At 34.4% G+C, this 14015-nt stretch overlaps 1 pseudogene across 1 annotated transcript in view; it reads left to right on the top strand.

The window, feature by feature from the left end:
• Window positions 1–7576, top strand: part of LOC114294276 (aladin-like) — a 42591-nt pseudogene extending 35015 nt beyond the window's left edge. Inside the window, exons 11-14 of the transcript XR_014346503.1 lie at window positions 3767–3818; window positions 4498–4635; window positions 5311–5398; window positions 7270–7576. The product of XR_014346503.1 is annotated as an aladin-like (transcript). The remainder of the gene's footprint in view (window positions 1–3766; window positions 3819–4497; window positions 4636–5310; window positions 5399–7269) is intronic.
• The last annotated feature ends 6439 nt before the right edge of the window (window positions 7577–14015 follow it).

Genomic DNA, 14015 nt, shown 5'->3' on the forward strand with positions numbered 1-14015 from the left:
ATGCGCGTGGCTGGCCCTGGCTATTTAAAACAAGGTTGAGGCGAAGGCTGTGCATACTAGTCTGAAACCTCAGAACGCTCGGAGAGCTTGTCTCTGCAAATCTTGAAACACCCGGAAACCAACCCTTCTCTGAAACACTTAGCAACTCAAAAACATGGCCTCTTCTTCCCGTCCAGTTACCCAGAACCTGCTCACGCTCTTTCCAGAACTGAACGAGCCCACAAGAGAAATAACTGGTGCGGTGGCCAGTGAACCGCAACCAAACACCTCTGGTTTTGCTCCATTGAACTTTCCGATGCGGTCGGTGGAGCAAAAAATGGCGATGCAAACTGATATTGAGGCTAATCAGTATACTCTGAAGTCATGCGTGGAAACCATGACGGCGGTCACAAATTTGTCGAACCGGCTGCAGAGTAGGACAAATGAGGTGCAGCATTTAAACTCCCAGCTGGCTCTGCTCCAACGCATGTATAAGGATGCGCGAGCAGAGATAAGCGTGCTAAGGACAGAAAACAAGGAGCTGAAGCGGAAGGCCACCGTGATGTTCCGATTTGGAGGACCACCATATGCGGCAGTGGAGGAGCAGGGAGTAGTGAACGTGCTCGGTGGACTAGGAAGCACTGAGGCAACACCGTCAAGGGCCGCCCAGGACGGAGGCAAAAAGAAGAGACCGGCGGAATAGGCGAAGAAGTGAGGTCGGTTGGTGGCCGCTGCAGAAAAGAAAAGAAATCTGTTGTTGTTGTTGGTGTTTTTTTTTTTTTTTTTTTTGTTTTTTTTGTGTGTGTGGTTTGGTGTAGAAATGTGATCGGAGTTGATCCCTGTCATGAATGAAATGAAATGTGTGGTTTTGTTTTTTGTTTTTGTTTTTTTTTTTTGTTTTGTTTTTTTTTTTTTGGTTAAAAAATAAAATAATGGTTTGAAAAACCAGTGATGATGTGTGAATCTGTGAGTTGATATTGCGTATTGGGGTGGTGGAAACAAGAATATTGTGGAGAAAAAGAGTGTTGTGGAAAAGTGAGGCCACTCATATTATTAAAATAGAAAATATATTAAGAAATTAAAAAAGTGATATTATTTGGCGGAATAAATATATATATGAAAGTGGCTGTCATGAAGAAAGTGGCGGGCATTAAAAAAGTGGTATTATATATGAAAGTGGCTGTCATTAAAAAAGTGGATGTCATTAAAAAAAGTGAAGTGGGTGTTCAAACTGCCAAAAGGAAGAGAGAGAGAGATAGTGGGCTGCATGTTTGATCACGACATAGTCATCCTGCTCATCGTACTCGATCTCAAGCTCATCGAGGAAGAGATGTGCTGGCTTCCTAACCACCATAGCAGAGAAGAGTTGTCCGCCGAGCCACGCACCACCGCCGGGGCTGACAGATTGCTCAAGGATTGCAACCTGAACTGATGGATTCTTGCTGAGCTCGTAAGCGCAGGAAAGGCCAGCAGACCCAGCGCCGACGATGACAACATCGGTGTCGGCGTAGGTGATCATATCCAGCATATACCTCCGGGTCATTTCCCGAGAAACGATCGATTCCTTGATTGGCTCAAACTTGAACGAGTTGAGATCGTATGAGGCGGACATGGAGATCGAGAGGTTCTGTGTGCCTGATTTGATAGGTTGGAGGAGGCGAGATGGGGAAGAAATCGGGACGCCATGGAAGGAGGTGGAGAGTGAGCTGGGTGTTCAGTTTTGTAAAAGGTCTGTTTGGCTCTTGGGACACTTTACTGATGGACCATTGGGACACTTTGCCATCCATAGATAAAGGTCTTTATGTTTGCTGTAATTAATGCGGCGAGAACAAGTGACCAAAACTTTCTCTTTATTTCTAAACCCAGAAGTGTTCTTTTAGGCCTCTCTTCAGCACTCTCATCCTTCTTTACAGTTACAGCAACCTCTGCTTCACTATGTTTCCTCTTCTTTCCCATTGTTCCTAGAGATCTGAACCACAGAAGAAAGAGAACGCAGAGAGTGAGAGAGAGAGAGAGAGAGTTGTTGGCGGGGATGTGTTGCAGAGTTGTTGGCGAGACTGAGACGACGACGGAGGATGGAAATTCACCAGCTGAAGATTCTCGCAGCAGATATGGCGGTGCCGTTGCCGGAGAACGGTAGAAAACGTCAGAAATTGGATGTTGACGGCCACGGTTGCTCACATGTGGCGATGAAGTGCAAAGATCGATTGCACGAGATAGTGAGAGACGAGCTCGAAAGCCACGAAGAAGATTCGTGGAAGGAAATGATGGAGCGAAGCTTCTCTTCTTGCAGAGTTACGGCTGTGGAGAGTGGAAGGTATGTGTAGAAAATTCTAGGGGACTAGGTTGAGGTCCGGCGGGCGGCCAAGGCGAAGTTGCCGCCCGCCGGTCAAGAAAAATATTAGGTTCTTAAACCTGCTCTGATACCATGTTAAAATTAATATATATAGAAAGAGAGAAAACAAATTATGTATATATATTGATGTATTATTGATTGATATTTGATTGATGTGTAAATTACAGATGGTGAGGTACTCATTATATAGGAGAGGATTGGGGAGTAGGTGAGTGTGTGTGGTAGGTGAGTTGAGTGGAGGTGGTAGGTGATGATATATTTTAACATATTATTATTATCTTTATCTTATTCTTGTGTGTGTGTGTGTGTTTTTTTATTTTTTTTTAAAGGAAGAAAATTTTTGAAAAAGAGCCAAATTAAAGTGGTACAAAAACAGATTTATGTTTTTTGAGTGTTTTCTTCCAAGAAATAATACATAACTGTAAATTAGTTTGTGTTAGATTTTTGTTTCATATGTCAACCATCAATTCCTTATTCTAGAAAATTATGTGTAATCATTTAATCAAATCAACTAATGAAAATTCCCTAAAAAATATTACAAAAAAAAAATAAATAACAATGGTGATGATCCCTCATAGGTTATACGAGTACCCTCTCCATAAGGTTGAGAGATCTGGAAAGCCACTAATTATGTTATGATGTTAGTAGATGTTTAATAGATTTTGGGACTTTTTATTCATGTTCATACTATTACAGTATATGGAATGTGAAAAAAAACTATTTCTTACTGTGTTTTCTCATAAAAAAAAAAATGAAATGGAAATATTTGTACTGTAAAATTTGAAGAAATTATTATTTTGAATATATATTATTTATGTGTTGTCATGTTCATGTTGTGTCATGTCTTGTTTTTTTAAATTGTTGCGTCAGTGTGTCCATACCATGCTGTATATCAATGTTGTACCATGTCTGTATTTGTATTTGTGCTTAGTTTAGTTGGTATGACATATTTAAGGACAAAAGGTGCTTTTGGAAAAAAAAAAGGGAAAAAAGAAGTTATAGTCTTTAGTTGGTTCTCTGTTTCTGTATCATTGTCTATTCATTTTGTTCAGGAAAACTGTATATGTACTCTATTGTTCGTAACTATAGGGAGCTTCTTTCCAAACACCACTTTCTCTCAATTCACACATTTTTTTGGGTTATGTTACCAATGTTCGAACAAAACTACATTGTTTACAAATTAACTTCCGAACAAAAACGTATCATTCGGCTATATCTTTGGTTTAGAAGTTGATTTCCGAATCCGAACTACAGATTTTTGTTTGGAAGTTGATTGCCGAACCATGTAGTTTTGTTTGGAAGTTGATATTTGAATTAAAAATGGGGTGTGAACTGAGAGTGGTGTGTGGAAATAGAAGTTTCCATAATTCTAGGGCACTGAATTAGGCTTTAAGAATTGATTCAATTCTTTGCATGTGATGATTTTGCCAGATGCACACCTTTTACCGGTTGATTTGTCAGAGATACAATCCTTGACTCACAGGTAGAATAACTTTGTATTTAAATCCTATACCTTCTTAATATTTTCCATGTTTTAAGGTTTACGAATTGACTCTTAAAATAGCCCTGTTTAATGAGTAGTTCTTATGGTGTTTTCAAACTAGCATAGAACAGACAGAGTACTATACATGGTTACTATGTTACATGGACTCGGGTACGGGTGTCGGGTGCGGGTATGTATCTAGAGGTCGGACTCATCAAATCATAAATTTAAGGATACGCGGACTCGGCAAAAAATGGTATTATATTTAACTTATAGTGTCAAAATGACATTTATAGCAATTATACAACAATATGTACATATAATAATAGTGTTATATACAATTATATAAGAAGTATCCGTTGAAAAGTATCCGACACATATCCCATACCCTTGTCCGAGTGTCGGGTGTCCGACACAGGTACTTGATTTATTTTGAAGAGTCCATGCAACATAGCATGGTTATATAGTAAACTCAACTAATCAAGCATACTTATTGGATGCGGAGTCCAACTAAGCATGTCGAACACATGTCCTTATTCAAATGTCAAGTGTCCGACACGGGGACTTAACAAATTTAGAAGAGTCGATGTAACTTAGAAACGCACATGTTAAAAGAAGAGTTTGAAAAAGAAAAAGATAAGAGGTTTTTTCTCATTACATTTTCTTGTTATTTATGCAGTCGAGGCATTGAGAAGATAGCTTGGGATGCTTCGGGTGACAGATTGGCTTTATCATATAAAGATGGGGATGAGCTGTACAGGGGTCTCATTGCCATTTGTGATGTCAAAAGGACTCCGCTGATTTCTGCATCATTAATGTGAGTTATTGTCTTGTTACATGTTTATCAATTATCATTTGGTGTTTTAACCAGCCGCAGTATCTTTTTATTTCTTATTGTTTCTATTAGGCTGATATATTGGCAGGGTAATATACAACTTTTAGTAGCATTAAAAGGTTGTTCATTGTCCTGGCATCATCCATAAATTTGGCAATAGTCCCCGCCGTGTCTGTTATCATTATTATGGGTAGTGCTAATGACCTTCAAATGGGTGGTCATTAGTCTCAATATATGTGTAAGAAGTGTATAGAAAGTGTTTTGGACTTACTTTTGATTCACATAACACTTGACTCTCTTTTCACCAGTTGTTCGTTATTCGTATAGATGGAAAAATGTTGCCATTTATTTTACATTGAAATATATATTTTAATTTGTTTTTCCTTGTGTCTACAGACCATTGACATTAATTCTGCTCACTTTAGCCTTACTAAAGGGAGATTGGTGTAATTATGGCAAACTTGTGGGGTTTATTGTATTTTTTCTAAACCTCAGGGTGGTCTGTGTATTTTACCCTTATTGTTATTATAAATAGTGACTGTTAACAATTTGTGTGTGAATGTTTCTAAATCTGTTGATTGTACTTGAATGGTACCTTTAGCATGTTTCTAATCTTTTTTTTTTTTTTTTTTTTTTTTCCCGGTCGTATTAATCCAGTGGGTTCATTAGAGGGCCTGGAGACAATCCGAGGCCACTTGCTTTTTCATTTCATAACAAGTTCAAACAGGGACCGTTGCTTACTGTGGTAAGTCCATTACACTATTCTTTTGTGCTCATACTCTTCTCATGTTCTTGGTAAGATCATTGTGGTATTTTATGGTTCCACTTCAAACTATATTCTCAGTGAGACAAACATGCACATTTTCAGCAAATGATTTTGATCAACGTGTATGACATAGATGTGGAGAAGGTCATGTGTATAGATTATAACCAAACCAAACCAAGCCTTGTGTCCGAATTAACAGGGGTCGGCTACATGAATTTTTTTCTGCCATTGTATTCTAGTGAGAGCAGTGCAAAATACACTAATATCCTAGCAAATTACATTTTGGAATGTACGTTCTGGTATATGGTACACTTTTATTTTAAAACGATAAATTTAGTGATTTGAAGGAATCCCAAACGTTTTTTCTATTTTATTTCCTTTAATGCTTCCTTAGGAGGAAACAATAAAATATAATGAACTAAAATTTAGGAGGAGTGAAGTTTTGCCATGACAAAACATAAAAAAAATGGCAAATAATCGTAGTGGCACAGACACGGACACGACACCGACACTAATATCAGATTTAAAAATATTATGTATTTTTATTTTATATTTTAGAATTAATATTTAGTTGGGAATATTTAATTTAGTATAGAATAGTATAGATTTATTTAGTTTCTTTTCTTAATTTGATTTGATACAATTTGACTTGTCTATTAGCGTTGATTTTTATTTCCTGTTTTATTAGTTTCTTGTTCTCCAAGAAGTAGGTTTATTATAAATAAGGTTTTAAATCTTACGGCTATGGACTTGAAGTTGATATTTGATTAATAAAAATTGAGAATTTGCTCAATATTGTTCGTTCTTAGAGAGAGTATCTCTAGTTTGATCTTGTTGTTTGCTCGTCTTTTCGATATGCTTCCTGCATGAGGCATGCCGACACGTTTTTTAAAAAAATGCAGGGCACGACACGCTTGGGACATGTTTAATTTTTGTAATTTTAGAAATATATTATGTCATATATATGAATAATTTATTCAAAGATAATAAAAAAATGTAACATACCTTTTTATATTAAAAAGCTATATATTTCATAAATTAAACATCAAGGTGTTATTTACATAGCAATTACATCCTAAACAAAAACAATAATATAAAATTGTATTGCACATGATGTTCTTTTAATATATTTAGGATACATAAGTTGTGTTATAAAGAATGGAGAACATTGTTATAATGGAGGGATTCATCATATAGGATATATTTGGAGGATTCAAGAAGTGTCACCGAAGTGTTGCTAATGTGTCTGATGTTATGAATTTGATTTTAATCCAGACACATTGAAGAAGTATTGGGCATGCTTTTAGGAGTGAGTGTCCAAAGAGTGCCATGTCGGACACAGGTGTGACATGACACATTTCCTCCGTAAAAGTGTCCGTACTTCTTAGGTCATAATGTTCATAGAAATGTTTTGCTACATGGTTAATTTGGGAGGAAAAAAAAATTACATTTTATTGGATGCCGAATAGTTAAATGAAAATTACTCTAAAATTTCTTAAATTTTCTTATAGTGTAAACTATACAAATCTACCTTATTGTTTCACATTTTAAAGCAAGTTGTTTACCACATTCCTGATCCCGTTCCACATACCGGAATGATCCACATTCTAGGTAACATAGAGCAACGGTTATATGCTTAGTTAAATTTAATAAATTCATACACTTTTTTAGTACACCCCATGATAGTTTAGGTGTTCGTTGTGCATACATTGTAGAAGTTTTTATGAATGGTCCACACAATCAAAATTTTTGTTTTCTGTTTACATGTGCCACAGCAGAAGTCGTCTTGTCACTGGATTAATTATGCAGCATTAGTGATACATTTTAACCTCATGTCATCTATTGTGCAGTGTTGGAGCAGTGGATTTTGCTGCACCTATCCACTTATATTTCGTTCACATGTTCTTCCCTAGTCAAGGCATTTGTTCTATTTTGGATTTTGTTTCCCTCTCTTGTAAAATGCTGATTCTGTAGTACACGAATTCCATCTACTCTTCATGAAATTTCAATTGAAAAAGGTGTTTTTAATTTTTTAATGTACAGTTTTTTCTTGCTTTTAAAAGTGAAAAATTCACCATACCAATGGAAGAATGTTGATTTTGATTCGGAATTAAATTCTTTATTATAAGAGATCAACAAAATTGACATGTTTCGATACTCCCGGGCTCTCATTCCGACCCTCATTTGGTTGGAAGTGTTCTTGATAAGGCCAAAGAATATATCCTCTGGTGATTTATAATTCCAGACTGGTAAAATTAGATCGGACATTGTGAAGTCTTTTGGTAGGTAAAGCATGATTTGAAACATAGCCAGTTATTCTATACATAAAAGGTTGAGATTACCTTGATACTTACTCCCTTTCTATTGCTCTCTTTTTTGACATTCTTGTAGGTTAGTTGACTGTTTTGCTTTCACACCGAGGCTTTTTGTTTTTTGCGGGAGAGAAAATGTTGTTAAATTTTACCCATTTGAAGCTTAGGACAACCCTCTAATCGCAATTTGTGCACATCAAATGCATCTGTGTATATATATTTATACAGATTTCTTCAAAAATTAAGTTTTAACATTTGTATTTAAAAAAATGATATTGTATCGCTGGAATGCTTGCAGATGTGTTAGGATTTTAGAAATAGCCGTGGCCTAGTTATACGAACTTGGCTGTTGAACTAGGAGAAGGCGTGAATTCCTGTATCACTGACATGGATGGCTCCATTGTATTTTGTTTTTTTTGTGTTTATTATTGGATCAGAATAGCTGGAGACCTTCTTGATGACATATTTATGCTTCTCCAAAATGGTGGAATCTGTTTGGACATCTAGAGGGTAGAATAAAGATTCAAGAGGGTACGGAAGGACCTCTTGTTCAATTTTATGCCTTAGAACTTTCGATTTCAAACCGTTGTCTTTTGTTTTCATTTTCATTTTTCTGGAAACCGAAAATGAAAACTTATTTGATATATTGTTTTTGTTTTTGAAAAAGTGAAATTGATTTCAAATTTAAAATTTTTTGGAAATGTTAAAAGGAGAAGAAGATATTCTCACTTTCTTTCTCTTCTCCCTCTTCCACCACCTCCGGTCACTGTCTACTGCTAGTTACCCTCCAGCAAGCTCCAGCCTCTGATGAAGTTATAATGTCACTATTTTGTTCATCTACCGTTAGTGAGGTTGACAAAAATTTGAAGAAAAGGGATTAAAATGAAATTTTTGTGAAAGTATAAAGATCAAAGTGAGATTTTGATGAAAAGTGTAGTGGTGCTAGTGAGACGGAAAAAAAAAAGGTCATTTTAGTACATTGCCAAGTTTTGTTAGCCTTATTAACGATCAATGAACTGAAAAATGGCATAGTAACTCTACTTAAATTGTAGGTTTGACTGGCACAATTAGCCGTCAAAAAGAAAAGTGGTAGTTGGCTAAAAACGACTTTGACATTATTGGAACGACATTATCAAAAATTAACAAAATGATATTATAGTAAATTGAAAAATGATTTGACCATTAGAGGCATTTTTTTGTCAAAAGTGAAGTTTTTTACAATCATAAGTGCAAATCGATAAACCAATGTGAGGTTTGCAGTTAAATATCTTTAATTTAATTTTATCATAAAGTGGCCAAAGTTCTAATGTTGGGTTTGGTTTAAAAAATTGGTAAGGAATTTGTAGAGAACGAATTAGGAAGGAGGAAAAAAATAAAATAGAAGTTAAATTTTTGTCACATTTTCTTTTCTCCTCTCAAATTCCTTCTTAAATTCTAAATCTAAATACAATCTTATCTTAAGAGCTCGTTTGACAATCATATGTTTTAGTCAAAAAGTTAAAAAGTCACTATAAGTTGTCACACTACTCTCTATTTTTTCACACCACTCTCTATTTTTCTACACATCTTTTCGTAAAAAATTAAAAAATTACTAAAATAACTTATTTCTAAACAAGGCCTAAATGTTTTTGTCCAATTACTTTCAAATAGCCACAAGCCTGATAGAACCCTAGACAAAGTTAATGATTTTGGTTCTCATGATTCTAGCATCTAAAACAAATTAGAATAAGAAAGTGATCCTTGATTATTTATTTCAATAGGAATCATATTCACAAATTAAGTAAGAATTTGATTCCCCACTTTCATATGGGAATCTCATATTTGGGAGAATGTTAACCATTTAAGAATAAAAAATGATAATGAAACTCATAATATTTAAAACTTCATCTTTTTTTCATGGAAGATTCCTAGCAAAACCAAATGCATGGATAATATTGATACATACTTTATTACTAATAATGAGATTCTTATTATAGTTTTCAAAATTCTTGTCATTCAAACATAACCTCATATTTAACAATTATAAATAAACAAACCTAGAATCTATATTTTAGGAGTCCAAGTACAATATGTAATTAGTTACCATATTTAAATAATTGGGGAGTATACATTAGCTAGTACTAGAGTTAAGTTTAGTAGTATGGTTAATTTGAATGGTAATCATTATATGGTAATTTGTAAATAAGCCAAATCTAATGATAAGTGGAGTCATAATTTTTATTTTTGTGTGATGAGAGATAAGTAGGGTCATATTGTGTAAAAAGTTAGATAAGTTTTAGTAGTAAGTTAGACCACCAAACAACTTAATTTATAGGGGAATTAATAGACCAAAAGTAATTAAGGGATGGAGGTGCAACATTAAATTGTAATTCCCCCATCTTTATACTCAGTTTGAGCCATTCCCCCCTCCCCCACCCAAAAAATCACATCTTTTTCTGATTTTTTTGTCTTTATTGATTTTTTTTTTTTTTGAAAATTATGTCATTTTTTTTTAATTTTTCCGGTCCGTCTTGTCGAGACGAATTTAAAAAGTATATATTTTTTGAAAACTTTCAGAAAAAAAAAATCACTAAAGACTAAAATAAACAAAAAAGATTGTTTATTTTGGCTTATTTTTATCTTTTCTGGATTTTTTTGGATATTGTTTTAAAAATTATAATTTTCTGGCTCATCTTGTTCAGCTGAGTTTAGAAATCTAAAGCTCTTTCAAAATTTTTAAATAAAGTTCACCAAAAACAAAAATAAACCAAGAGTCAAAAAAAGAACTTCTCAAAAAGCCTTTACACTATTCAAATCTGAATGATTTTTAGGATATGCTATACAATTTTTTTTTTAACTATAAAAAATGAATAAATTACATTGACCTCTATTGAAATTTGAAAAAAAATAAAATAATAAGCACCACAATTTTGATATAATTACATTGACATCTCTTTAATAAGGTTAAAGAGATCAAAACTAATGTAAACGATATAAAAAGCACAATGATACACAAAGTAAATTACCTTTCAATGTAAAATAGATAATAATATCATTTTTTCATTCATATGACTAATGAATTTTAGATGAAAATAGAATCAAGTGTTATATGAATTAAGACCTTAAGGAAACCTAATGTAATTATGCAAAACTTATGAGGCTTATTGTATGTTCTCCAAACTTCAGGGGAGGTCAACGTAATTTACCATTAAAAAATAGATAAATTAAAAATATACCAGAAATATATTTCAATTATCAATTTTATAAGTTTATTGTTCCATAGAAGAGTAGTTATAATTTTTTTTTCTTCTGTTTATTTCGTTAAATAATTTTTTTTGACAAGTATTTGTAATTTTTATAACTATATGGGGCAATCTGTATTTGAAGCAAGCCTCATGGCGTGCATTTATAATTTACCCCTTTTTGTGGAGAAAATACACCCAAAAAAAAAACTTAATGTTTGACCCTTGTAATAAAATAAATATTGAGTTTTTAATTTTGTCAATTTAAACCTTAATATTTTGATTTGTTTTAAATTTAAACCATTTGTTTATTTTTATTAGGTAAAACCGATGAAAATATTGATATTTTAGTCATTAAACTCAATAAAAATGAGTATTTTAGACATTTTATGTACATAAAAAATGATTTATCCTCCTAATTGAGGTCATCTAATTCCATTCACAGTGTCGTGGCTAAGACCTATGTGAAGACATACACACACTTCTCTCCTTATCAAACTTTATTTTTTTTCATATACGTCGTTGGGGGTGGAATTGGGAGCTCAATTAAGGAGATATGTAGTGGAACTATATTTACACATATATTGAATTTAATCATTAAAATATTATTTTTTTGTAAATTTTACTTGATGAAAATAGACTAATGGTTTAAATTAAAATAGATCAAAGATTATAATTTAAATTGATAAAATTAAAATTTCAGAATTTATTTTGTTATAAGTATTAAATCTTGAAATTTGCTTTCTAACTTGTTTTTACCATAAAAAAATTGGTAATTTCATATCAGTGGAGGTTGGGAATTTTATTTTATTTTTTTTAGATTAGTGAAAAATGTTATAAATATTAAAAAATATAATCATATGCTTTTTTATGAAGTTATAATTAACTTTTGTAGAGATCTCTGATAAATTTCCGTAAAAAAATTGTATTTTGGGGGGGGTGTAATATGACTATATGCCTTGTTTGGGATGTACTAGAATAACATTTTTTTTTATGTTATTTGAATCATATCACCCATCTACCATATTCACATATTTTTTTAAGTCAAAATAATATATTTATTAAAGGGCGAATTACATTAACGGTTCCTGTAGTTTGTGGTTTGAGTTACTTTGGTCCTTGACCTTTATTTGATCTTAAATTTCGAATCTTGTTCCAAATAAGAATAATTGAAGATAGGAAAAATTATCCATAAATCCTATATGGAGGTAAGTTAAAGCATTTAGTCCTAAGAGTTTTGTTGTAGACCATTTAGTCCCATTTTTTTGGCAAGTTTTTTGAGTGTGACTTGATCCCATATAAGTTTACATTAATACCCTTGGCAAGTTTGGTTTCCTAAATGTTTATTTTGTTTTGGGGTGGATAAGGAAATGTCAACGTATTCGGGGGGATTTTGAGTGATTTACATTGATCTAATTAGTTTCTAAGAGAAGATTTGTGGTGGGCATTCAGTTTGGTGTGGGTGATTTCTTCCGGTGGTAACTGTTGTTCGTAATAGTGATCATTTCATCGGGCCATTTTACTGGTTTTTCCGGTTCTATATTACGTACAGTGCTTCTATGATTTGTGGTGTATAATTGCTGGGTTCGTACTGGTGTGGGTTTCGCCATTGTAACAGGTGACTGGTTATTATTTGTTTGGTGTATTTTCACGTTTGTATGTTTGTGTGTTCTCAATGGTGTTGATTTGTGGGTGGCCATGTTTGGGTTGTTATGTTTTTACTGGTTCATTTTTTGTTCTTGTTTGCTGAATTAATGTTTGATGTATGGGTGGGTTGTGTTAGATTAACATCACAAATGCCATGTGGTATGGAAGCTAATGGTTTGTATTTCTATGGATTGTGTTGCCATTGTAATGAGTTCGGAAATGTCGGTGTCACATTTTTTGTTTTTTGTTTGCTGAATTTATGTATGGGGTGTGTTGTGTTAGATTAACATCACAAATGCCATATGGAATGAAAGTTAATGGTTTGTATTTTATGGATTGCCATTGTAATGTGTTAGAATTTACCTACACCTACCACCACCTACTACCACACCTACTACACCTACCACCAATTTACCCTCACCTACTCCTCACCTACTACCCAAACCCTCTCCTATATAATGAGCTACTCTGCTTTGTAATATAATATATCAACACAATATCAATATATCAATCAATAATACATAAATAATTACATGCCCCCCGCAAACTCAAGGAGGATAGAAACTAACCAACTTGAGTTTGGAGAGAGGAACAAAACAAGAAAATACATAAAAATAAAAAAAAAGATAGGAGACACTGTATGGTCGTGTCAGACCGTCGTAGAAGACAGTTTATGGGGTCATGTCGGACCGTTGTAGAAGACAGTTTATGGGGTCATGTCGGACCGTTGTAGAAGACAGTTTATGGGGTCATGTCGGACCGTTGTAGAAGACAGTTTACGGAGTCTTGTCGGACCCTTGTAGAAACTAACCGGAATCTATGTCGGGACAGTTTACAGAGTCTTGTCGGACCCATGTAGAAACTAACCGGAATCGATGTCGGGACAGTTTACAGAGTCTTGTCGGACCCATAAAGGAGCTAACCGGAATCAATGTCGGGACAGTTTACAGAGTCTTGTCGGACCCATAAAAAGTCGCACCCTCAAAAGGTGTGCCCAATTTTATTTTTTTTTAAAAGGCGTGCCATCAAAAGGCGTGCCCAATTCATCAAAAGGTGTGCCGGACATGATGGCGAGGCACGTGGGCGCCTTGGCGTGCGTGCCCGTTTGTCGGCTGTCGGCAAGTGGCGCGCGATGCGCGGATCGGCCCTGGCTATTTAACCAAGAGTGAGGCAGAGGCTATGCAAACCAGTTTGAAACCTCTGAATTTTGGCAGTCTGAAACACTCTGTAAACCCTGCTCTGAAACACTTAGCAACCCAAAATATGGCCTCTTCTTCCCGTCCAGCTACCCAGAACCTGCTCACGCTCTTTCCAGAACTGAACAAGCCCACAGGAGAAATAACTGGTGCGGTGGCCAGTGAACCTCAACCAAACACCTCTGGTTTTGCTCCATTGAACTTTCCGATGCGGTCGGTG

The sequence above is a fragment of the Camellia sinensis genome, chromosome 12, assembly GCF_055761805.1.
Source record: "Camellia sinensis isolate YWXY chromosome 12, ASM5576180v1, whole genome shotgun sequence".
In the NCBI taxonomy this organism is placed as follows: Eukaryota; Viridiplantae; Streptophyta; class Magnoliopsida; order Ericales; family Theaceae; genus Camellia; species Camellia sinensis.